General features: G+C 39.3%; 1 long non-coding RNA gene across 1 annotated transcript in view; it reads left to right on the plus strand.

Moving 5' to 3' along the window:
* The window catches only part of Gm33811, a 141,972-nt gene that overhangs the window by 20,869 nt on the left and 97,771 nt on the right, over window positions 1–23,332 (plus strand). The window contains exon 2 of the long non-coding RNA XR_381573.2: window positions 4,964–5,046. This is a non-coding gene — a long non-coding RNA (predicted gene, 33811). The remainder of the gene's footprint in view (window positions 1–4,963; window positions 5,047–23,332) is intronic.

A 23,332-nucleotide genomic window follows, 5' to 3' on the forward strand; every position in this document is an offset into this window, starting at 1 on the left:
CTGCAAATAAGAGCCATCATTCTCAGCTGTTGGGCAGTGGACTGTGCCAAGAAACTTGGTAATGTTGAGTGGGTTAGGAAGTGCCAGTATCCTCAGATCTGAGGACGGTGGTGTTTCATGTATTCTTGACCATTGAACCTCTGTGAAGAGGACCATAGCAACCAGTCATGTAGTGACAGCACTTGAAGCTCCTCCACATGCTGATAAGACATCCTTAACAGCTAAGATCAAGCCAAGAGAAAGCATCTGCTTTTAGACCCTAATCCATCCCAAAATGTATATAAGTCCCTGTCCAGAAGGAATAAAGGCTCAAGAATGATTTCATCAAAGATTGCCTGAGAACATCTGTCATATAAGAGCTCTAACACTTTTGAGAAAGAGAGTTCTTGCCCAAAGCTTTTGCAGCTGGAAGCTGCCCAAGCCTAGGGAAGCCTTAGCTCCAAGCTGCTGCCCCTGCTGGCCACATAAGGGACCCAGCAACTTTCCCAGATCTGACTCAGGTGCATAGCATTTAGCTGATCCAGAGCACCAGTGGTCACTGAAGACTGACTCCCCTTCTCCTCAGAAAGCACAACTATATGGCCACTCCAGCCAGGTCAGAGCTCTGCAGATAGTGTCCAGTACACAGACCTGCACTCAGCCATTCTTTATTATTTTTATTTTTCTTCCTTATTAGAGGGGACTCTGAGAAGAAGTAGGAAGAAATTATATGAACATTTAAGAAAATGTCTTGCTAGTGTATATGTATGCAATGGTGTCAGCATGTGGACGCTAATTATGGGATGGATCCCCGAGTATGGCAGTCTCTAGATGGTCCATCCTTTGTCTCAGCTCCAAACTTTGTCTCTGTAACTCCTTCCATGGGTGTTTTGTTCCCAATTCTAAGAAGGTGCAAAGTGTCCACAATTTGGTTTTTGTTCTTCTTGAGTTTCTTGTGTTTTGCAAATTGTATCTTGTAACTTGGGTATTCTAAGTTTCTGGGCTAATATCCACTTATCAGTGAGTACATGTTATGTGAGTTCTTTTGTGACTGGGTTACCTCACTCAGGATGATGACCTCCAGGGTGATCCATTTGCCTAGGAATTTCATAAATTCATTCTTTTTAATAGCTGAGTAGTGCTCCATTGTGTAAATGTACCACATTTTTTGTATCCATTCCTCTGTTGAGGGGCATCTGGGTTCTTTCCAGATTCTGGCTATTATAAATAAGGCTACTATGAACATAGTGGAGCATGTGTCCTTCTTACCGGTTGGGACATCTTCTGGATATATGCCCAGGAGATGTATTGCAGGATCCTCTGGTAGTACTAAGTCCAATTTTCTGAGGAACTGCCAGACTGATTTCCAGAGTGGTTGTACAAGCTTGCAATCCCACCAACAATGGAGGAGTGTTCCTCTTTCTTCACATCTTTGCCAACATCTGCTATCACCTGAAATTTTGATCTTAGCCATTATGACTGGTGTGAGATGGAATCTCAGGGTTGTTTTGATTTGCATTTCCCTGATGACTAAGGATCCTGAACATTTTTTTCAGGTACTTCTCAACCATTCGGTATTCCTCAGGTGAGAATTCTTTGTTTAGCTCTGAGTCCCATTTTTTAATGGGGTTATTTGATTTTCTGGAGTCCACCTTCTTGAGTTTTTTATATATATTGGATATTAGTCTCCTATCTGATTTAGGATAGGTAAAGATCCTTTCCTAATCTGTTGGTGGCCTTTTTGTCTTATTGACAGTGTCTTTTGCCTTACAGAAGCTTTGCAATTTTAAGAGGTCCCATTTGTCAATTCTCGAACTTACAGCACAAACCATTGCTCTTCTATTCAGGAATTTTTTCTCCTGTGCCCATATCTTTGAGGCTTTCCCCCACTTTATCATCTATAAGTTTCACTGTCTCTGGCTTTATGTAGAGTTCCTTGATCCACTTAGATTTGACCTTAGTGCAAGGAGATAGAAATGGATCATTTCACACTCTTCTACATGATAACCACCAGTTGTGCCAGCACCATTTGTTGAAAATGCTGTCTTTTTTTCCACTGGATGGTTTTCTATCCCTTGTCAAAGATCAAGTGACCATAGGTGTGTGGGTTCATTTCTGGGTCTTCAATTCTATTCCATTGGTCTACCTGTCTGTCTCTATACCAGTACCATGCAGTTTTTATCACAATTGCTTTGTAGTACAACTTTAGGTCAGGCATGGTGATTCTACCAGAGGTTCTTTTATCATTAAGAAGAGTTTTTGCTATCCTATGTTTTTTGTTATTTCAGGTGAATTTGCAGATTGCCCTTTCTAATTTGTTGAAGAATTGAGTTGGAATTTTGATGGGGATTGCATTGAATCTGTAGATTGCTTTTGGCAAGATAGCCATTTTTACTATATTGATCCTGCCAATCCATGAGCATGGGAGATCTTTCCATCTTCTGAGATCTTCTTTAATTTCTTTCTTCAGAAACTTGAAGTTCTTATCATACAGATCCTATTGGATGGATCACAGGGCACCCAAGGGAGGAGCTAGAGAAAGTACCCAAGGAGCTTAAGGGGGTCTGTAACCCTATAGGTGGAACAACAATATGAACTAACCAGTACCCCCCCAGAGCTCGTGCCTCTAGCTGCATATGTGTCAGAAGATCATTGGAAAGGGAGGCCCATTGGTCTTGCAAACTTTATATGCCTCAGTACAGGGGAACATCAGGGCCAGGAAGTGTAGAGTGGGTGGGTAGGGGAGTGGGGGGGAGGGTATGGGGAACTTTTGGGATAGCATTGGAAATGTAAATGAAGAAAATACCTAATTAAAAAATTTTTTAAAAAAGTTTCGCAACTTAGTCACCCCTTGTTAAAGGTAAACACAAGAATGAAGAAAACCATAATAATATTTTTTAAAGGAATACATGCCAGCAGGCTTTTCCTGAACACCACATATTCATAAATCCTTATGTTTCAGCTCACACCCTTTGTTTCCTCTTAGAATTCCCTCACCTCTGAGACTTTGCATCAGGAATGGAAACACAGAGTGGTTCTGTTTCTGCCTTATCACACTAGATGGGATTCTGAAAAATGTGCCATTAGGAACTAGAATCTGATCCTACTGGTGAGGATTTTCCACTCAGTTCCTGTATGAAGATAAAATGATAGTTAATGAATTCATAAACTCAGCACTGTATTTTCAATTTTCAATTTTGTATAAAAGGCGGGGTTCAATATTCATTTAAACATATTTAACCACAGGGTGGGGGATAAAATATGGAGTGTAAAAAATATTGAACCATATTTTAAATAGTTCTTTAAATATCCACAGATGAGTGTAGTTCTCACCCTTTATCAAAGAAGCTCTCTTTTCAACAGCTGAGATCATTACAGAAAGCAAAAATTGAAAATACAGAGTCCAAGTTAGTATGTGTACCCAGTCCCAACTGATATCCACCACGCAACTCCAGTACTCATGGCTCAGCAAGCATCACAGAAGGGAACATGAGAAGATCCGAAAAGCCAGAGGACCAAGGAATGTGTTGCAAGATAAGTTCTTGTAGCTAGGGCAAGGAAGCTACATCTATGAAATTACACCATAGATTCCTTAAGAAGACTTGAACAGGGAAGACACCAGCTGATTTCTCAGAATAGGACAAAACCCATGAATCTCAGCCCTAGATTCAAAGCTACAGGCAATTACCAACTGCATGGGGAGTCAGGAGGGGATTCATCTCCCTAGGGATAAATTATAAATGCAATACTGAAGGAAATAAGCAAGTTATATTCATATGTTAATTCACTTATATGTATGTAACAACCATGATTAATGAAGAGAAGACTGAATGTGTTGGAGAAGGAGTGTATATAGGAAGGGTAGGAGGAAAGACAGGTAGAACAGAAGTGATGTAACTATATTTTATTAAAATAAATAAAGAGAAGTATCTAGACTCCTGAGATAATATAGCAGAAACCAATTTTAAGGATTTAGAGTTTCGCATTCAGATTTTTCCAAATTTTTTGGAAGGACATAATTATACCCTTGCATAGTTATAACTGAGAACATGATTGTCTGATCTAGATTCTCTATTCTGTGTTGATGTATACATCTAGTATCTGCTGGCTTGCTTTTGCTACTTCTTCATTTAGAGTCTTTAGCCCTGAGCCATGCTCTTTGCTAAGGTTTCTGCTGAAAGTGAAGTTTCAGGGGCTGATTAGTTAAGTTTCTATATGTGCATTAATTCTACCCCGTAAAGTCATTGTTAAACAGAATTGGTCTAAGATACTTCCCACACATCTATAGACATTTTTCTGCAGCTAAATTGTGACTAATTTAAAGACTGGCTTTATTTTTTTTTAATTGCAGTCCCCTGCACACGGAGCTGAGTTAAGTGAGTGAATTAATAAAAGCAAAATTGAAGACCTCCTACATTTTAATAAGCATTTCCCCCAAATCCCCCAACTGCAGAGGTATATAGAAGAATCTTGTCCAACTTAATTCAGATTTCATTACCAAGAGGCTTTTAAAGATAATTTGGCTTAAGATTTCTTAGCCACTACTAGGTTACTATCAAAAGGAACCTGACAATATTACTAAGAAGAAAACAGTGCGTCCTCATTTCGAAAAAGAGAAACTTTATAAAAATCAGAAGACACATCTCTCCCCAGGGATGGCAGTCCACTGATTAGACGGGAGATTTCCTAAAATATATTTCAGTAACAAGCCACTAAAGCTGTCTTGAATGACTGATAAAGGAATGAAAGTTTTAAGATCCTTCGCGGGCATCAGTCCTGCATTTTAGAGTGTCCCACTTTTATTGTACTGATTAATCATATGCTCAAAGGAAGTTGGCAGAAGCTATCAAAAGCCAACTAACACGATTTGAATGCCAACCTCACAAAATGTTCAGTGTCTAGTGGGGAGTGTCATAAAATATGCCAAAATGGGCCATTCTAATGCCCCCTGAAAGAATTATGCATATTCTTTCTTCTCTTTTAGCACCTGAGCTACAACAAGCAGGGGATATCTCCAGACCCAATGGCCTGGGCACAGAGTTCCCACAATGCAGGAAGCAGAGAGAGGTAAGAAGAGTCCACTACTCCAGCCTTGTCAGTGTGGTTCTCATTTGATAGAGGAATAAACATTGCAGGGTCAGAGAACTATACCTTACTATCATTTCTTCCTGTACTTTGGTGGCAAACTTATAAGGAACATGCTCTTCTCAAATGAAGATGCCTTAATTTTTTTAAATTTTCTAAAATTAATTTACTTTTTACACTCCATGTTCCATTTTCTGCCCCCTTTCCCGGATCCACCCTCGACTGCTCCACATCCCCACCTCCTCCCCACCCCATCTCCTGTCTCCATGTGAATGCTTCTACCCACCTCCCCACCTGACCTTTAAACTCTCTGGGGCCTGAATTCTCTTGACGATTAGGTGCATCATCTCTGAATAAGCACAGACCCAGAAGTCCTCTACTGTATGTGTGTTGGGGGTCTTTATATCAGCTGGTATATGCTGTCTGTTTTGTGGCCCAGTGTTTAACAGCTCTCAGGGGTCCAGATTAATTGAGACTCCTGGTCCTCCTACAGGATCACCCTTCTCTTCAGTTTCTTTCAGCCTTCTCTAATTCAACAGGGGTCAGCAGGTTTGGTCCATTGGTTGGGTGACCATATCTGCATCTGACTCTTTCAGCTGCTTGTTGTGTCTTTGGAGGGCAGGCATGCTTGGTCCCTTTTTGTGAGCACTCCATAGCCTCAGTAATAGTGTCAGGCCTTGGGACCTCCCCTTGAGCTGGATCTCACTTCAGGCCTATAACTGGACCTTCTTTTCCTCAGACTTCTCTCCATTTCCATCCCTGTAATTCTTTCAGACCGGAACAATTATGGGTTAGAGATGTGACTGTGGGATGGCAAAGCCATTCCTCACTTGATGACCTGTCTTCCTGCTGGAGGTGGGCTCTATAAGTTCCATCTCCCTACTGTAGGGCATATCACCTAAGTTCCACTATGAAGAACGAGGACATCCTGAGTTTTGCAGGCAATCATGGTAGGACTCATGGCTCTAGCTGCATATGTAGCAGAGGATGGCCTATTCAGTCATCAATGGGGGATAAAGGCCCTTGGTCTTGTGAAGGTTTTATGACCCAGTATAGGGGACAAGCTCAAGTGCCCAAGTGAGGACACCTCAGTCCCACTTGAGAGAGAAGAAAGCCATCACAAGTGGGGAGAGAGGAAGGGAGGGAGGGACCCTTAACTTTTTAGTTTGTTTGTTTTAGAGTCATTGTGAGGAGATTACAAAAAAAAAAAAAAAAAAAAAAAAAAACCATCAATCTAAACTAAATGCTTTCTTTAAATATCCAAGATCATCTTTGAGCAATAGAGGGTTCTATTAATCACTAATGAACTCCTAAATGGCACCTTCAGCTGAAATAATGATAGGTAAAATTATACCATGACACACTGAGTGACAAAAACATCCCCCTTACCTAGTTTCACAGTGTGTTATTGAATTGCAAGGCACTGCTTTAAAGGAATTAAATAAATAGCTAATGGCCCTCAGAGAACCAATTCCACTTTACTGTATGTCTATTTCTGTGTATGACACATATACACATACACATATACATTATTTTGCATAATTCTGACAGTTATTTACAGTTCTTCAAGTCACAAGCATCCACCCTCTTACCTGTCAAATCTCAATGAAGAGAACCATTTACTTTTCTGCAATTAGGACAGTGGTACTTATAAAACTATATATATATATGCTAAAGAAAAACAGTTGGCCTTGAAACAGCAGTATTATTTTCAGAAGTCTTCAAGTCTCCTACTTTTTTTACATGGAATTGGAAACTATTTACTAGGAGAGAATGTATCATCCCAATGTGATGTCTATACCATATATACAGAGTTATTTCACAAGAATGTGTAATTACCCAGTGCTTTTGATGAAAACTGTGTTGCTCATTTTGCAAATAGTGCTTGCAAAAAGTCTCTAAGTTGCTGTTGTATGACTTGAGTCCCTGACACAGTTTTTGGTCTAGTTAGTTTCTACCCAAGGCAACCGGACAAGGCGTGTCTCACACTTGGTTATCATATGATATACCCTTCTAGGAAAGACTCTTTCTTTTCATGGTTTCCAACTTTCCTCATTCCAAAGCCTTGCATTTGTTGTTTGTTCATAGCCTTTCTGACTCTTTTTTTTTTTCTGACTTAGCTAAAGTGATGGCTTGCACTGGCCTCTTATGAACAAAATCACCTTGATTTTGATAAAGTCGAGACGCTAAGCAGCAGGCTCTGATCTTAGGGAAGAATGCCACTGCATTTCAATGAGAAAGGTTATTAGCTGGAGCAGGAGGATGTGTAGGGCAGAAGTCTATGTATTGCATATATTAAGAAAAGCTCATTGTGAGGCTATGCCAGTGCCTGGCAAATACAGAAGTGGATGCTCACAGTCATCTATAGGATGGAACACAGGGCCCCCAATGGAGGAGCTAGAGAAAGTACCCAAGGAGCTGGTGGGGTCTGCAACCCTATAGGTGGAACAACAATATGAACTAATCAGTACCTCCAGAGCTTGTGTCTCTAGCTGCATTTGTAGCAGAAGATGGCCTAGTCGGCCATCATTGGGAAGAGATGCCCCTAGGTCTTGCAAACTTTATATTCCCCAGTACAGGGGAATGCCAGGGCCAAGAAATGGGAGTGAGTGGGTAGGGGAGCAGGGTGGGGGGGGGAGGGTATAGGGGACTTTTGGTATAGCATTTGAAATGTAAATGAAGAAAATATCTAATAAAAATTGCACTATAAAAAAAGCTCATTGTGAATATTTGACTTCAGGGACATCTATTTACCTTTCATGATTTCCTCGTAGCCACGAGCCTTGTTACTAAATCTAATCTTTTTTATTACTATTTTCTTACTGTTAATTTTAACACAATTTTTATTATTTAAAAGCTCTGAAACAGAAGGCTTTGAAGGCATCACCTGTAGACTTTTGGGGCTACTTATTTTTACTTTCATTTCTACCTTGTTTGTTTGTTTGTTTTTAGCAATGTTTTTCCTTTTACATAATGACTTCTGAAAATACAACTTTTTTAACATGGCAGTGCCTGTTGCCTTGGGTGAACAATGTACTCTCAGACAGAATTTTCTCGCAATCCCATCCCATTAGAGGAAGGGGCTCGGAGAAAGGAGTGAACAGTCTAATTATGAAAGCTTTGGATTCTTTGTCAGATCTGTCACTTATGGAGTTTACAGACAAGTTTGCAAGTCAGTCTTTGGGTGAAGTAGCCCAAAATTGTTCAGCAGGGTATATTCCCACAGGTGGCCCTGCTCATGGTTTCTTGTATGTAACTTAAAGTCTTAGTATCTTTGAAATGGCTGGGTAGCTGGTAGAGAAGAAATTGCATCTAAAAGAGCCCATGGTGAAGTTTGCTAGAGTCTTGCTAGCCCTTCTATCTTTGGTTTTTCTTACTCTTCTGTTAATGTCTGCTCTTGTTTCTTTTTCTTTTTTATCTTCATCTTCTTGATTGCTCTTGCACCTCTAGATAGAATTTTGCTCTGCATGTTGGCAAGCTATCATTAAGTTTTTCCTTTAATAACGCTTTGTCAAAAACCTATTGTTTGTTAGGCATAATTAAGTAACAGATATTGCAGACATAATAAGGAAAAATAAATAAAATCCTGTTCTGATATATTTTTATTCAAATGAAATAGGTTGAACAGACAGAAATAGACTTATTATATTCTTGCATGTGTTTTACATCAATGTGTTGAGTTTATGATTAAAGTTATTACAATTTTCAAAATTGTCATTTTCATTGGACTCTCTCTAATAGAATTCTTGTCATCTACACTCTCGGGCATATTTATTATCATTATTGAGAAATTTGAATTTGGTAAATATGGAATCTAGATTTCCTATGACTCTGTCTTTGCTATTGCTTTCACTTTTTTATATATAATCCTTTCTTCATTTGGTGATATCTTTTGGTGTTCATTGTACCTTTTGACTACATGACTGTCATGAAAATTTATAAGCATTTTGTTCTACACTGAAGATTTTGTTGTTATTATCAGTCATGAAGGATAGGTCTGAAAGAGATCTACACACTCTGTCTAAAGAGCTGCTAAAAATGGACTGTATTATAGTTATTCTGTAATTTGGGGGCTAATATCAACTTATTACTGAGTACATACTATGCTTGTTCTTTTGGGTCTGAGTTACTTCACCCAGGATGATATTTTCTAGTTCCACGCATTTGCCTAGAAATTTATGATGTCCATGTTCTTAATAGCTGAATAGTAAACTATGTAAATGAACCACATTTTCTCTATCCATTCTTCCTTTGTGAGGCATCTGGGTTGTTTCCACCTTCTGACTATCACAGATAAGGCTGCTATGAACATAGTGGAGAATGTGTTCCTATACTGGGGCATCTTTTAGGTATATGCCTAAGAGTGGTAAAGTTGGATTTCAGGTAGGTCTATTCCAAATTTTCTGAGGAATATCCATATTGATTTCCAGAGTCGTTGCACCAATTTGCAATGGCACCAACAATGGAGGGTGTTACTCTTTCTCCACATCCTCAACATGTGCTGTCAGCTGAGTTTTTGATTTTAGCCATTCTGATTGGTGTAAAGTAGAATCACAGGGTTGTTTTGATTTACATTTCCCTGATGACTAAGGATTTTGAACATTTTTTTTTTTGAGTGCTTCTTAGAGATTCAAGATTCCTCTGTTGTGAATTCTCTGTTTAGCTCTGAACTCAATTTTTTAATTGAGTTGTTTGATTTTGTGGATTTCGGGTTCGTGACTTCTTTATATATTTTTGATATTAGTCCTCAATCTCCTATGGGGTTCGTGAAGGTTTTTTCCCAATCTGTACAATACTCAGAACTCAAGAAAGTCAACAAGCAGAAGGGCCCAAGTGAGGATCATTCAATCCCACTTGGGAGTGATAAGGTAACAATCACTGGAGACAGAGAGAGAGAGAGAGAGAGAGAGAGAGAGAGAGAGAGAGAGAGAGAGAGAGAGACACCTGGGTGGGAGCGGGGAGCAGGAGGAGAAAAGGGGAACAACATCAGGTTTGTATGTGTGTGTGTGTGTGTGTGTGTGTGTATGAGAGAGAAAGAGAGAGAGAGACAGAGAGATAGAGAGACAGAGAGACAGAGAGACAGGGAGAGACAGAGACAGAGACAGAAACACAGAGACAGAGAGAGACAGAGAAACAGGAGAGCGGCCCTGAGGGCCAGCACAATGAGTGGAAATATGCAACCTTGGGAAGTGGGAGGTGGAGCACCCTCTAGAAAGTACCAGAGACCTAGGAGGTGCAAGACTCTAAGGGCTCAAAGGGAGGGACCTTAGATGAAGTGCCCAGCAGTGGGCAGAGGGAACTCTTAGAGTCCCCGTCCAGTAGAAAGATAGGGAAGGGAGTGGTGGCACACTCCTTTAATCTCAGGTGGATTTCTGAGTTCGAGGCCAGCTTGGTCTACAAAGTGACTTCCAGGACAGCCAGGGCTATACGGAGAAATCCTATCTAGAAAAAAAACAAAACAAACCAAAAAACAAAACAACAACAAACAAACAAACAGAAAGAAAGAAAAAAAGAAAAGAAAAATAGGGCATCAAGTGGAGGTATGTGTTTGCTGTCCCAAGGTCAAAAATTCTGATCCAGAATTGTTCCTGTCTAAAAGAACTTCATGGACAAAAATGGAGAAAACACTGAAGGAAAAGAAGTCCAGTGACCAGCCCAACAGCTGGATCCCCTTGGAATCTATCTCAAGTGGAGTGTCCAAGACCTGACACTACTACACTATGCTATGGTGTGCTTACAAACAGGAGCCTAGCATGTCTGTCCTCTGAGAGGCCCAACAAGTAGCTGACTGACACAGAAGCATATACTTACACCCAATCATTGGACTAAAGTTTGGACTGAAGTTGGGGACTCCTGTGGTTAAATTACGGAAAGGCTGGAAGAAGCTGAGGAGGAGGCCAACCCCATAGGAAGACCAGCAGTCTCATCAAACCTGAACCCTGAGATCTCTCAGACACTGAGCCACCAACTAGGTAGCATACATGAACTAGTCTGAGGCCCCTGACACATAGACACAGAGGACTGCCTTGTCTGCCTTCAGTGGGAGAAGAGGAGCCTAACCCTTGAGAGAGATGAGGCCCCAGGGAATGGAGAGGCCTGGTGGGGTGGGAGAAGAACATCCTCTTGGAGACAGGGGGAAGGAAGAATGGGATGAAGAACTCTGGAGGGGAGACTGGGAGGAGGGCAATTACTGCACTATAAAAAATAAAATAAAATAAAAGTAATAAAAAACGAGCTGTTAAAATGATGTTTGGGTTAAGCACTCTGGTAAACTTCGTGAGATATTCATTCATTCTCTCTGTCTCTCTCTCTATGTCTCTGTCTCTCTTTCTGTTTCTTTCCCCCAAACCCCATTGATACTGTAATGAGCAGTTAGCTGGCCCTGTTTTCACAGTACCTTTCTGTTCTCTCTTATTCTTTAAGAGCCTGAAGGTCAACTTAGCTTTTACCTCTCCAAAGGTCAGCAATTATAAGTGCAGAAAAATCCAGGTCTAAACAGCTCTTCCAGGAATTCTTTTCAGGAATTCTTCGAGATCTTGGACCTCTTTTCTTTGCTAACTTTGCAGTTTTCTCAGCATATCTCTCATTGTTTTATCCAGCCTCTGAAAAGAGGAGGGGCTGATCTTTCCACACTAATCCATCATAGCTAAGAGTATAAGCCCTTTACTGTAAGAATTTAATCTTTTAATGTAGACAAGTTCCCTTTTATCATCACAAGATCCTGGTAGCTTTATCCTGTTCTCTGGCCAATGATTAGAGTTTTTCCACAAATGCCCATCATAAATAAAGGCTGTCACAGTGAGGGAGCGATGTGGCTGAATCCTCTTACTTAAGCACTGAAATAGGAATGCAGAGCATCCACACTGTCAAGCAGACCTTTACACCAGCTTCACCTGAGGACCACAGTTGATTTTGGTGTCTGGGTTTCTAAAAATATTTCTAGAGGAACAAAATAGGACATTTTGTTCTTAATACTTCAGATGATTTTATGACATTTGAAAAATGACTATACATAAGCAATTTAGTCAATAGGGAGATTTCAAACACTGAAATACTCCTTTCTTTGTTTTTTCTTTCTTTCTTTGTTGTTTTGTTTTTCCTGAGAGTAATGCATAAATAACAGGACAGTGTAGAAGATTTTCACAGTGTTCTGGTATTGACGCAGTTTAGCTGGATTCAACTTCTTCCTCCCTGGTAAATACATTTGTACATATTTTTCTTCTTCTGTTTCCAAATTACAAGTAGTCATTTCATTTAGTGATGCTTTTCTGTTTCAGTAACCACACAGAAAAGTCAGAGATGTACAGTAGCTCTCTGTCTCTCTAGCTGAGGATCCTACGTAGAATGACATCTAACTAAGAACATGCTTTCAATACCTTCTAAATGCAAAAAGGTTATTTCTAGAAAACAGCATAGTGGGATTAAAATACTGAAATTTAATAGCATATCTTGACTAGAATTTATATTTTATTCAGACAAATAATTAATAAAATTTAGCTGTAGACAGATACATATATCATAATATTTGAATTTTAAAATGTAAATTTATAATGTAAAATCCCATTGTTTTTCCAATACAAATCACTGTTTGATAAAATCATATAATCTCAAAATACTGAGCTAAGCATTAAGGAAGGAAGTAGATTTGTTTTTCAAATTAAAATACTAAAATCCAATGTTACAAATATTGGATATTTTAAAAGTGATATTAAAGACAAAATGAGTTGCACACATCACTATATAGTTATGATATGATTTCCCTGTCAATTTTCTAGGAATAACAAAGCTCCTTCTGATATTACAAAGTCAGGGTAGAGAGATGATAATTTCTGCAGTTTGAGTTTATCAATATTTTCTGTAAGACATCAAAGAGCATATATTCTCAGTATTTTGTAGAAAACATATTATTTCAGTGGCAAAATAAAATGGCAGCTATGGACAGTATAGAAGTAATTGGTGTTTTGTTCTCCAGGAAAACTTTATTGATACCACAGCCTGTGAGATTGGATTTGCTGGCCAGTTCCCCAACTCTTGCTTTCGATTCAAATATTTTCTTTTGAGTTGATATTTATATGTCATTTCTTTTTTATAACACAAAGTTTATGAAAATCATACTCATAGAATACTGTAGATATGCTTATGAAAAAAATCCAACTTTCTTTAGATTGATTTCTTATAGTTTTAAATCCATTGTAGATTTATTTTTAGATAGTTTTGTGTATAGTTGTGTGTGTGTGTGTGTGTGTGTGTGTGTGTGTGTGTGTTGTAACTTAAGCTGCCCTAACTGAGAATGAGCATAGATGTTTGGCCTGTAGCTTCCAAGTTTCAAGGAATTACATGCAACACACCATGATTGGCTTATAAACTGCTGAGAATCAAACCCAACATGCTACCAAGTGAGCTACACATCCCACCCTCTACACTTGCTTTAAATACATTCAGATTCAGAAAAGAATTATGGGGCTAAGAGAAGGCTTCTTTCTCCACCTCTAACTCCTTCTTCATGTTGGTAATAAAATTATATAGAAACAGACATATACAAGCTTTCAACCTATGTAAATGTGTCTGTTTACAAAACTCTAGTGAATAATTGATCTTGACTTTTAGATGTTTAGGATGGTTTAATTCACTGAGGTTTAAGATATGATTTGAAGACATATGGAAGAAGGAACCAGTTGACCACTGAGAATCTGTGACTGGTTTTAAGAATAGCTGCTGAGAAACAGCTTTTAGGACAAAAGCTGTACTACCCTAGTCACCAAAAAACATTAAAAAACAATGATACATTTTTCTCCCAGAGTGGTCTAATCAGTAAGACTTGATATGCCAACTTGTCAAATGGCAATTTCTTGATTAAGAAATAAACTTTTGTTCCCCATTCTAAGAAGGAATGAAGTATCCACACTTTGGTCTTTGTTCTTCTTGAATTTCATGTGTTTTGCAAATCTTATTTTGGATAAAAGTTTCTGGGCTAATATCCACTTATCAGTGAGTGCATATCATGTGTGTTCTTTTGTGATTGGGTTACCTCACTCAGGATTATATCCTCCAGATTCATCCATTTGCCTAAGAATTTCATAAATTCATTGTTTTTAATAACTGAGTAGTACTCCATTGTGTAACTGTATCACATTTTCTGTACCCATTCCTCTGTTTAAGAACATCTGGATTCTTTCCAGCTTCTGGCTATTTCAAATAAGGCTGCTATGAACATAGTGGAGCATACATGGAAGGAGTTACAGAGACAAAGTTCACAGCTGAGACAGAAGGAAGGACCATCCGGAGACTAGCCCACCCAGTGATCCATCCCATAAACAACCACCAAACCCAGACACTAATGCATAAGCCAGAAAGATTATACTGACAGGGCCCTGATATAGCTATCTCTTGTGAGGCTATGCCAGTGCCTGGAAAATACAGAAGTAGATGTCACAGTCATCTATTGGATGGAACACAGGGCCCCCAATGGAGGAGCTAGAGAAAGTGCCCAAGGAGCTGAAGGGGTCTGCAACACTATAGGAGGAACAACAATATGAACTAATGAGTACCCCTCAGAGCTTGTATCTCTAGTTGCATATGTAGCAGAGGATGGCCTAGTTGGCCATCAATGAGAGGAGAGGCCCTTGGTCTTGTGAAGATCATATGCCCCTCTACAGGAGAATGCCAGGGCCAGGAAGCGGGAATGGGTAGGTTGTGGAGCAGGGCAGAGGGAGGGTATAAGGGACTTTCGGGATAACATTTGAAATGTAAATGAAGAAAATATCTAATAAAAAGGAATTCCTTAAATAAAAAAGAAACAAACAAACTTTTAAACCCCAAAGGAAGAACAATATCAACCAACCAGTCACCCCCACACACTCTCCAAAAGCTCCCAGGGACTAAACCACCAACCAAAGAGTACACATGGAGCAACCCATGAATCCAGCTGCACATGTAGCAGAAGATAGCCTTGTTGGCCATCAATGAGAGGAGAGGCCCTTGGTCCTGTGAAGACTCAATGCTCCTGTGGAGGAGAGTGCCAGGGCATGGAGGTGGGAATGAGTGGGTGGGTAGTATTTTGAGCACCCTCATAGAAGCAGGGAGGGGAGGATGGGATAGGGAATTTCCGGAGGGGAAACCAGGAGAGGGGATAACATTTGAGATGTAAATAATGAAAATATCCAATAAAAAATTTAAAAAAGAAACAAATTTATTACTTTTTTTGAGATGTATTTTTAAGAAAAAATAAACATAAAAAGTTCTCAGGATAAATGCTATCATCTGGTATTTGTTTATTTGCTTGATTGTTTAAAAAAAGAAAAATAAATGAAGAAACACAAAGAGACATATCGATATACACACTTAGATTCATACTCATCTGCATATGCAAGTACCCATAAAAAATAAATAGTAAACTTGTGTTAGGTTCAGCCAACCTGTAGATTGATTCAAGGTCTAATTTTTGGAGCTGTTAATATTATCCAAAGTGACAGTGATAAAAGTTCTTGATGTTTCTGATAGTATATAGGTATTGTCTTTGCATTTAAAACAAATATTTATGACTATTTACATTTCATATTTATACATTATATATGAAATGCTAAATCTTGGAAATAAAGATTATGTTGGAACTATGTAGCAAATTCCTACAAAATCATGCTGTGCAACAGGTCTCTCAGGCCAGAGGTTTATCAGAAGGAAGAGGTACACAGACTGCCTCTGGATGGAGGAAGGGAAGACGAGATGGGGGGATAAAAAAACACAGCTTTTTATTGGGGTCAGGCCACATGTGCAGGAAGACATGTGACAGGGGCTATAATGGGAACATGTCACCTCTAGGCAACTAGTGATGATGTGACATGTTGTCCCCTGGTCTCTCAGGGCAGAACAGGAATTTGTCTGATTGCTAATATTTTTGTGGGGTCTCTTTGGGCTGGCTGCAGAAGTGCCTGATTGCTATTACAAGTCTCACAATGTCTGTTTTTGTATATATTTCCTCCATATTATCAAATGAAGCAGAGAAGAATAGATTTTATGTAGTAATGAGTTTTGCATACATGTGTGTGTGAGATATTTTATTCAACTCATTGTGTAAATATACATTTGAATAAAGTAACACTGTTTCCAAATAAGTAAGTCTTGTATAGCAAGAGATTGAAAATATTTCCAAATGTCTGTTTTTCATTAAATGCGACTATTTTCAAGGTTCAGCTTGTAGAAATCCATTTTCCTATGTTCACTCATAATAATCTGTAAAACCTAGCTTGAAAATTTAACTTATACATGTGAATACAGCATATATAAGTTTGGCATCTATGTTGTATGCACAAAACCAGCTCACTCTATTTTTTTTTCCTCTAAATTAGAAGATGTTCCAACCAGTAAGAAGGACACATGCTCCACTATGTTCATAGCAGCCTTATTTGTAATAGCCAGAAGCTGGAAAGAACCCAGATGCCTCTCAACAAAGGAATGGATACAGAAAATGTGGTACATTTACACAATGAAGTACTACTCAGCTATTAAAAGGAATGAATTTATGAAATTCCTAGGCAAATGGATGGACCTGGAGGGCATTATCCTGAGTGAGGTAACCCAATCACAAAAGAACTCACACAATATGTACTCACTGATAAGTGGATATTACCCCAGAAACTTAGAATACCCAAGATATAAGATACAATTTGCAAAACACATGAAATTCAAGAACAAAGACCAAAGTGTGGACACTTTGCCCCTTCTTAGAATTGGGAACAAACACCCATGGAAGGAGTTCCAGAGACAAAGATTGGAGCTGAGACAAAAGGGTGGACCATCTAGAGACTGTCATATCTGGGGATCCATCCCATAATCAGCTTCCAAACGCTGACACCATTGCATATACTAGGAAGATTTTGCTGAAAGGACCCAGATATAGCTGTCTTCTGTGAGACTATGCCAGGGCCTAGCAAACACAGAAGTGGATGCTCACAGTCAGCTATTGGATGGATCACAGGGCCTCCAATGGAGGAGCTAGAGAACGTACCCAAGGAGCTAAAGGGATCTGCAACCCTATAGATGTAACAACAATATGAATTAACCAGTACCCCCCCCCCCGGAGTTCGTGTCTCTAGCTGCATATGTATCAAAAGATGGCCTAGTTGGCCATCAGTGGAAAGAGAGACCCATTAGTCGTGCAAACTTTATCTGCCTCAGTATAGGGGAACCCCAGGTCCAAGAGGTAGGAGTGGGTGGGTGGGGAAATGTGTGGAGGAGCATGTGGGGGACTTTTGGGATAGCATTGGAAATGTAAATGAAATAAATACCTAATTTAAAAACCAAGTAAAAAAAAAGAAGTAGTAAAAAAAATGCTTTAATTACAACAGAAAAACCTCTGAGGTAACAGCACAGCAAAAGAAGAGGATTATATTTCTCTCTGAATCATGGGGCTTCTTCCATGATTATATATGACATAAATTGATGATTCAAGGAACATTCATAATTTCACAATTTTCTTTTGACTGGAGTAGCTGGCTTTGCTGTTCTTTATCATTTTAGGAGTGATTTTTGCAATGTAGACTACTAGTGTTGTCAAAACTTCAAATGAAAAAATTATTGGAGTAGCTGTGTTTGATCTTGGGAATGGAGACAAATAAATAATGACAGGACAGAGGAAATGGCAAGGACTAAATTCTGCATGCTGCCCCCTTGGAAGCTCCCAAGTCCTGGAGCATAAACACTTGGTCATGTTTTAATTTCCTCTGCTTTTGTCTGTATCACTTACTGGGAAAATAGGGCTGGGTTACCTTATCCTCCTTTTAATTTTTTTTTTCTGATTTTGACATTATGAATTCTGTACATGCCCTAGGGAGTTAGAACAAAGAGGTCTTATATTTTTTATTTTATTTTTAAGGATTTTTTAAAGATAGTTTCTTTATTTACATTTCAAATAATATCCCCTTTCTTGGTTTCCCCTCTGAAATTCCCCTCCCAATATTCTCTCCCCAATACCCCTGCTCACCAACCCACCCACTCCTGTTTCGTAGCCCTGGCATTACCCTATCCTGGGGCATAGAACTTTCACAGGACCAAGGGCCTCTCCTCCCATTGATGACTGACTAGGTTGTCATATGCCTAGCTACATATGCAGCTAGGGACTCGAGTCCCTCCATGTGTTTTCTGTTATTGGTGGTTTACTTGTAAAGAGCTCTGGCGTTACTGGGTAGTTCATATTGTTGTTCCTCCTAGGGGGCTGCAAACCCCTTCAGCTCCTTAGGTCCTTTCTCAAGATCCATCATTGGGGGCCCTATGCTCAGTCCAATGGATGGCTGTGAGCATCCACTTTTGTATTTGTCAGGCACTGGCAGAGCCTCTCAGGAGACAGCTACATCAGGGTCCTGTCAACAAGGACTTGCTGGCATACACAAAGGTGTTTGTGTTTGGTGATTGTATGTGGGATGGATGCCCAAAAGGGGCAGTCCCTTGATGGTCATTTCTTCAGTCTCTGTTCTACATATTGTCTTTGATATTTTGTTCCCCCTTTTAAGAAGCATTGGAGTACGCACACTTTGGTCTTCTTTCTTCTTGTAGTTCATATGGTTTGTGAATTGTATCTTGGGTGTTCCAAGCTTCTGTACTCACTTATCAGTGAGTGCATATCGTGTGTTCTTTTGTGACTGGGTTACCTCAAGGATGATATCCTCCAGATTCATAAGAATTTCATAAAAGCATTGTTTTAAATAGCTGAGTAGTACTCTACTGTTTAAATGTATCACATTTTCTGTATCCATTCCTCTGTTGAGGGACATCTGCATTCTTTCCAGCTTCTGACTATTGCAAATAAGGCTGCTCTGAACATAGTGGAGAATGTGCGCTTAATTTAATACATGTTAGAGCATCTTCTGGGTATATGCCCAGGAGAGGTATTGCTAGGTTCTCAGATAGTACTATGTCCAATTTTAAAAGGAAACACCAAACTGATTTCTAGAGTGGTTGTACCAGCTTGCAATCCCACCAGCAATGGAGGAGTGTTCCTCTTTCTCCACATGCTAGCCAGCATCTGCTGTCACCTGATTTTTTTTATCTTAGCCATGTTGACTGGTGGGTTGTTTTGGTTTGCATTTCCCTTATGATTAAGGATGCTGAATATTTTCTTAGGAGCTTCTCAACCATTAGATATTTCTCAGTTGAGAATTCTTTGTTTAGATCTATACCCCATTTTTAATAGGGTTATTTGTTTTTTCTGGAGTCTACCTTCTGAAGTTCTTTGTATATATTGGATATTAGCCCTCTATCGTGCGTAGAATTGGTAAAGACCTTTTCCCAATCTGTTGGTGGCCATTTTGTCTTATTGACAGTGTCCTTTCCCTTACAAAAGCTTTGCAATTTTAGGAGGTCCCATTTGTCAATTCTTGATCTTACAGCACAAGGTATTGGTGTTCTGTTCAGAAATGTTTCTCCTGTGCCAATATGTTCCAGGCTCTTCCCCCCTTTCTCCACTATAAGTTTCAGTGTATCTGGTTTTATGTGGAGGTCCTTGATTCACTTAGAGTTGAGCTTTGTACCAGGAGATAAGAATAGATTAATTTGCATTCTTCTACATGATAACAGAAAGCTGAGCCAGCACCATTTGTTAAAAATGCTGTCTTTTTTTTTTTCCACTGGATGGTTTTAGCTCCTTTGTCAAAGATCAAGTGACCATAGGTGTATGGGTTCATTGCTGGGTCTTCAATTCTATTCCATCTGTCTGTGGCTGTACCAGTGCCACGAAATTTTTTCAATCGCTCTGTAGTACAGCTTGATGTCAGGCATGGTGATTCCACCAGAGGTTCTTTTATCCTTGAGAAGAGTTTTTGCTATTCTAGTTTTTTTTGTTATTCAAGATGAATTTGAAAATTGCCCTTTGTAACTCAGTGAAGAATTGAGTTGGAATTTTGATGGGGATTGCATTGAATCTGTAGATTGCTTTAGGCAAGATAGCCATTTTTTATCATATTAATCCTGCCAATCCATGAGCATAGGACATCTTTCCATCTTCTGAGATCTTCAATTTCTTTCCTCAGAGACTTGAAGTTCTTATCATACAGATCTTTCACTTCTTTAGTTAGAGTCATGCCAAGGTATTTTATATTATTTGTGAGTATTGTGAGGGTGTTGTTTCCCTAATTTCTTTCTCAGCCTTTTTATCCTTTGTATAGAGAAAGGCCACTGATTTGTTTGAGTTAATTTTATATCCAGCTACTGCACTGAAGCTGTTTATCAGGTTTAGGAGTTCTCTGGTGGAATTTTTAGGGTCACTTATATATACTGTCATATCATCTGCAAATAGTGATTTTTTGACTTCTTCCTGTCCAATTTGTATCGCCTTGATCTCCTTTTGCTGTCTAATTGCTCTGGCTAAGACTTCAAGTACTTTATTGAATAAGTAGGGAGAAAGTGGGTAGCCTTGTGTAGACCCTGATTTTAGTGGGATTGCTTCAAGTTTCTCTGCATTGTGTTTGATGTTGGCTACTGGTTTGCTGCATATTACTCTTATTATGTTTAGGTATTGGCCTTGAATTCCTGATCTTTCCAAAACTTTTATCATGATGGGGTGTTGGATATTGCCAAATGCTTTCTCAGCTTCTAATGAGATAATCATGTGGATTTTGTCTTTGAGTTTGTTTATTTAGAGGATTAAGTAGATGGATTTCCGTATATTAAACCATCCCTACATCCCTGGGATGAAGCCTACTTGGTCATGATGTATGATCATTTGGATGTTTTCTTGGATTCAGTTTGTGAGGGTTTTGTTGAGTATTTTTGCATTGATATTCATAAGGAATATTGGTCTGAAGTTCTCTTCCTTTGTTGGATCTTTGTGTGGTTTAGGTATCAGAGTAATTGTGGCTTCATATAATGAACTGGGTAGAGTACCTTCTGTTTAATTTTGGGGAATAGTTTGAGGAGAGTTGGAATTAGGTCTTCTTTGAAGGTCTGATATATCTCTGCACTAAACCCATCTGGTCCTGGGCTTTTTTTTTTTTTTTTTTTTTTCTTTTTTTGGTTGAGAGACTATTGGTGACTGCTTCTATTTCCTTAGGGGAAATGGGACTATTTAGATTGTTAATCTGATCTTGATTTAACTTTGGTACCTGGTATCTATCTAGGAAGTTGTCAATTTCGTCTAGTTTTTCTAGTTTTGTTGAGTAGGATCTTTTGTAGCAGGATCTGATGATGTTTTGCATTTCCTCAGGTTCTCTTGTTATGTCTCCTTTTTCATTTTTGATTTTGTTAATTAGGATACTGTCCCTGTGTCCTCTAGTTAGTCTAGCTAATGGTTTATCTATCTTGTTGATTTTCTCAAAGAACCAGCTCCTGGTGTGGTTGATTCTTTCAAAAGTTCTTTTTGTTTCCACTTGGTTGATTGATTTAAGCCCCAAGTTTGATTATTTCCTGCTGTCTACTCCTCTTGGGTGAGTTTGCTTCCTTTAGTTCTAGGACTTCTAGGTGTGCTGTTAGACTGCTAGTGTATGCTCTCTCTAGTTTCTTTTTGGAAGCACTCAGGGCTATGAGTTTTCCTCTTTGGACTGCCTTCATTGTGTCCCATAAGTTTGGGTATGTTGTGGCTTCATCTTCATTAAACTCTCAAAAGTCTTTAATTTCTTTCTTTATTTTATCCTTGACCAAGGAATCATTGAGTAGAGTGTTGTTCAGTTTCCACATGAATGTGGCTTTCTATTTTTTATGTTGTTATTGAAGATCAGCCTTAGTCCATTGTAATCAGATAGAATGCATGGGATAATTTCAATATTTTTGAATCTGTTGAGGCCTGTTTTGAGACCAATTATATGGTCAATTTTTCTCCGGTAGTTATTTGAGGGAGTTACTTATGTACTTCTTAAAGTCCTCCATCCTCATCATGAGAAGTGACTTTAGATCCTTGCCTTGCTTTTCTGGTGTGATGGTGTATCCAGGACTTGCTATGGTGGGAGAATTGGGTTCTGATGATGCCAAGTAGCCTTGGTTTCTTTTGCTTCTGTTCTTATACTTGCCTCCTGCCATCTGATTACCTCAAGTGCTCCCTGTCGTTGCTATATCTGATTTGAGCTTGTCCTTCCTGTAATCCTGGTTCAGTCAGATCTCAGAATCCAGTTTTCTCTGTGATTCTGTGATTCCATGATCCTATGATTTTGAGATTCTGGGTGTATCGGAGTTCCTGAGAGTCAAGCTGCCTCTGAGACCCAGAGATCCTGTGTGACCACGCTGCTGTGATGCTGGGATCCTGGGATGTTGTGGCCCGCCAGCAGCTCACATGTCTGGGCTTTAGTCTGGAAAGGCATCTTGGAAACCTGGAAGAGAAGAGGGAGCTAGGCCGGTGAGAAAAAGATGTAGCTAAGACAAAATTCTGATCAAAGCTCAATTTTACTATTTCGACACTCAGTTATGAAGGAAGGGAAGGGGCCCGATTCCTGCCAAATCATCCTGGAGTCCAGTTGCAGGGTGACCACGTGTTGGCTCCAGAACAACAAGGCTCCAGCAGTGGGCGTGGCAGAAAGATTGAGCAGCAAGCTTCACCCCATCAAACAGTGAAACCTGAGCAAACAGGTTTCAGGCTGGGAAGGGGGGGCTACACTGGGATCCTAAGATCCTGGGTGTGCTAAAGCTCAAGGGAGTGGTACCTCTTCTTGGGGCTATGGGACTGTCTGCCAAGTTCATGACCAATGCTGACCAGTGCTGACTAGAATGAAATGGAACTACTGGTCAGGCAGGGTTCCTACATCCCTGGATCCTGCTGGTGCCAGTCACTCCCGGTGGTGTTGGCCAGATGTTGTGTTCTACTCACAGTGATTGTAAGATCATGGGTATTCCAGAGCACCTGGGAGTAGAGACTCTTTTGGGGACCGTGGGACTGTAGCCTGTGTTTGTGCCCAAGGTAGGCCTGTGCCGCCAAAAAGGTCTTTTAAATAATTGGGAAATCCTACTAATCTGAATGTTGAAGAATATTCACAATTCTAAAATGGTGACATACTGTAATGATATTATAGACGGTGGAAAATCACTAAGATCTTATAGATAATGATTGTGCCGAAGTAATATTTTGAGAATAAAAGTAATTTTTGAGCAGAAAGAAAAAGTTAAAAAATTATTTAGCACAATGCTCCAAACTATACTCCAAACAGATCAAGGACCTCAACTTAAGTCCAGGTAACCTGCATCTAAAAAAAAAAAAGAGAAAGTGAAGAATGGCACAAGAACAGGCAGAACCAAAGTAGCATAGACACTAAGAACAATAATAGTTTGTAAATGAAATTTCTTGAATTTAAAAAGG

Source organism: Mus musculus, chromosome 12 (genome assembly GCF_000001635.26).
Source record: "Mus musculus strain C57BL/6J chromosome 12, GRCm38.p6 C57BL/6J".
In the NCBI taxonomy this organism is placed as follows: Eukaryota; Metazoa; Chordata; class Mammalia; order Rodentia; family Muridae; genus Mus; species Mus musculus.